General features: G+C 45.4%; 1 long non-coding RNA gene across 1 annotated transcript; it reads right to left on the bottom strand.

Annotated features, from left to right (window-relative positions):
• Positions 1 to 355: 355 nt before the first annotated feature.
• Positions 356 to 3,259, bottom strand: LOC132542077 (uncharacterized). The gene is made up of 2 exons (XR_009553223.1): positions 3,056 to 3,259; positions 356 to 481 (listed from the first exon to the last, which is right to left on the bottom strand). It is a non-coding gene; the product is annotated as an uncharacterized LOC132542077 (long non-coding RNA).
• Between the last annotated feature and the right edge of the window lie 328 nt (positions 3,260 to 3,587).

The raw sequence follows: 3,587 nt of genomic DNA, 5'->3' as shown, positions 1-3,587 counted from the left end.
TCCATTGGAAACTTCCCTCTTCTTTATCACTCTGGGAGTATGGAGCAAATTTCTTTTCAGGGCGCAGAAAGTGGAAGGTCTGGCTTCTGTAATTGCTTCTTTGCTGAACATGAGTGTTGGCAGATGGATCCATACCCCCAGCCTGTTTCTATCTTTCTTTAGTGGGGTAGGGCTCTGGATAGGTGAGCTTCTGAGGACACATTGGTAAGACTGTCTGCCTGAGGAGTTCAGGATGGAATCGTGGTATAATTTGGAACTTGGAGCTGAAATGCAGTCAGATGGAAAGCAGACAAAATGTTTAATAAACAGAAGCCATAAAGAAGGAACAAAGCAGATGAAAGTAGGAACCTTATGGTAGAAGAAACCCAGGAAGTTTATTTTAGGATGCTCCTAGGATCCTACGTGTTAGTAATCTTTGCTTGAGCTTGATAGCTAGCATGGGCTTGGGCCAGAAATATCGTCTGGGAAGATGGTGTCAGAGCTGAGAGCTGGATTAAGGAAGAGATTTGCTCACAAGCTTGAGGAAGATATATAAATGCAATTAACTGTTTACCACAGTGATCTAACCTGGAGCCCATATCTATTCATATTTAATACAGGGCCTTGTACAACCTCTGAGTACCTGTCAGACAACTCACAGTCCATGGTCACAGCTAGGAAATTCTAGACTATACTTATTTCAGAGCTAGTCTTCTTTGAGAGGCAGAGTGGGAGATAGAGATGGAGATAGAGAGGGAGAGAGACAGAGAGACACCTGCATTTCTGCTTCACCACTCATGAAGCTTCCCACCTGCAGGCGGGAATGAGGGGCTGGCAGACTATAATGTGTGTGCTTAACCAGGTACACCACTGCCTGCCCACCACCCCCTTTCATTAGGTCATTTTCTCATTATACTTGTGGACACATTGGTAGTGGATTTTGTGCCCTTGGAAGGAGTAATGATGAAGGGACACACTAGAATGTAAAGCAGGTATGAGGAAAAAGGACACTATGAAGAGACAGTAAACACCAGATGTGTGGGGTTAGTGCAGCACCAGGTGTCAGATGACAAGATGCTTATGACATCAGTAGACAATAAAGAATTCTGGGACTACTATTGTAGAGGCAGTGCGTTGTTGACTGGCATACCATGATGTGGGGCATCATGTGGGTGGCAATCGCCATGTAGATGGTAAAAGTGAAGTTCAAAGAGGGTGAGTGACTTGTTCATTGGTTGAAGAGAATGTACCAGTCTCCTGCCCAAAGGATAACTTTTATTTATTTTTAGGTCATAAATCTACCAAGGGAATTCATTTGATAATAATCTGTTGGGCATTACGCCAGCCCCCCCGCTCCACTGCTGACATTGTGGTCTATTTACATAATCATTGTTTTGCCTGAGACCCGCCCAGCCTGCAGGGTATTGGTTAATCTCATTGGTTGGAACCTTCTCAACAGCTGCTATGGAGGCTTTCTGCCTTTGCACTCTTTTCTCCATCTCCTCTCCTAGCCATTTCCTTTTCTGATTTGCCACTTCTGGTTTCTAAGATATAAAAAGCATTGTCTCTGATCAATAAAGGCATTGCATTGCATCCCCACTCCACCATGAGTTCCTGCTCTCTCTCCCAAGTTGTTGAGTCAGCAGCAGCCAGGCTGACTCCAGTCGAGTTCTCTCCAACCCAGAGAGCACATGCCCGGGAAGAAACACCCTCACACTAGCCCGGCAATAGTCAAGGCAAGAAACAAAGGTCCAGAGAGGTCAGTGGAGGGTTGGCATCCACAGGTCGCACAGTGGACTCTGCTGTTGACACAAGATGCCCAGTTGTCACACACCCCTTGTGGGTTTACATAAGTACTTTAGCCTTTCTCCCTCTCTATCACCCTTTCTCTCTCAATTTTCCTCTGTACTATGCAATAGAAAAAAAAAAAAACTGGCCTCCAGGAGGGGTGGATGTGTAATGATGACACCAAGCCCCAGTGGTAACTCCAGAGGGGAGAGATAGAGATATTATAGAGATAGAGATAGAGATAGAGACAGAGACAGAGACAGAGACAGAGATAGAGATAGAGATAGAGATAGAGATAGAGATAGATAGATAGATATTTAGATATTTAGATAGAGAGATGGAACACCTCCAGGTAGCCTCCAGGATTCCTGCAGTGGGGCTTCTCTCTATGCAGCTTCCAGCTAGAAACATGCACATCTGCCCTCCTGGTCATGAGGCTTACAGATTGAGAGCAGAGTTTGGATTTCTGAATTTATGAATTATGGATTTATGAACAGGCCTGTCTACAAACGGTGCTTTGAGAAATATTTTCAATGAGAACAAGTATGTCTCACTGTGTCTTACATACACAGTTGCAAGGACCACTTCAGTGAACTTTTTTTGGGCTAGAGAGAAAGTTAAGCAGCAGAGTACAGGCCTGACACAGGTGAAGCCCCAAGACTGACCCCAGCTTTGGTGTCACCCCGCTTCCATGCAAACAAGTGAATAAACAAACAGAAGATTTTAAGAAAATAATTATAAGTAAGCCCTTCTTTCCTTTCCTCTTTCTTTCCTTTCTTCCCTGTCTCCCTTCCTTCCTCCTTCCCTTCCTCCCTCCCTCAACTTCTTCCTTCCTTCCTTCCTTCCTTCCTTCCTTCCTTCCTTCCTTCCTTCCTCCCTCTATCCTTTCCTTCCTTCCTTCTTGTGTTTTCTGCCACCAGGGTCATCACTAGGGTTTGGTGCCTGCACTATCAGGTGCTTTGGTTCTGCCTGGTGTTCTCACCACAGTGGCCTTCCTCATCCTCACAGCAAATGACTTCAAGGTCACAACTGGGTTTGTCCCAAAGCTTCCTGACTCAACTGTGCACCTAGTATCTGAGGGACTCATGATAACGACAGATCAAGAAATAGAGACCCCCCTTCAAAAAACTTTTCTGTTTTAGTTTCATCCCAATCTGAATATCTGAGTTCAAGTGGACTTAGTCCAAGCCCTTCGGATTAGGCCAAGTTTAGTTAGGATAAAGTTTCTTGGAATAAAGAAAGCCATTCCTACTTTTAGTGCAAATGTTTTCTCATAGGGAAAGGATACAAATGTGCTCGTCTTGGAAGAGAAGGTAGCCCTTCTTGGCCCTCTCAGCCTGCACGTTGCATGTTTCCCCTTGACAGTCCTCATCACTGTGCCACATGGGTGAGTACTCCAGGTTTTCTGGGCCTTCCAGTTTGGACATTTCTTGAGGGCAGATCCAAAAGGCTGTCTCCTTCTCCTTCTCCTTCTCCTCCTTCTCCTTCTCCTCCTTCTCCTTCTCCTTCTCCTTCTCCTTCTCCTTCTCCTTCTCCTTCTCCTCCTTCTCCTTCTCCTCCTTCTCCTTCTCCTTCTCCTTCTCCTTCTCCTTCTCCTCCTCCTCCTCCTCCTTCTTCTTCTTATTCTTCTTTTTCTTCTTCTCCTCCTTCTTCATCTTCTTTTCTCCTTCTTCTTCCTCCTTCTTCTCCTCTTGCTTCTCCTCCTCCTCCTCCTGCTTCTCCTTCTAGTTCTTCTTCTCTTTCTCACTCTTCTCCTCCTCCTCCTTCTTCTACTTCTTCTTCTCCTTCTCCTCCTCCTCCACCTCCTCCTCCTTCTCTTC

This window comes from Erinaceus europaeus, chromosome 1 (assembly GCF_950295315.1).
Source record: "Erinaceus europaeus chromosome 1, mEriEur2.1, whole genome shotgun sequence".
Lineage (NCBI taxonomy): Eukaryota > Metazoa > Chordata > Mammalia > Eulipotyphla > Erinaceidae > Erinaceus > Erinaceus europaeus.
The sequence above is the reverse complement of the archived record's forward strand: the minus strand, read 5'-3'. Positions and strand labels throughout refer to the sequence as shown.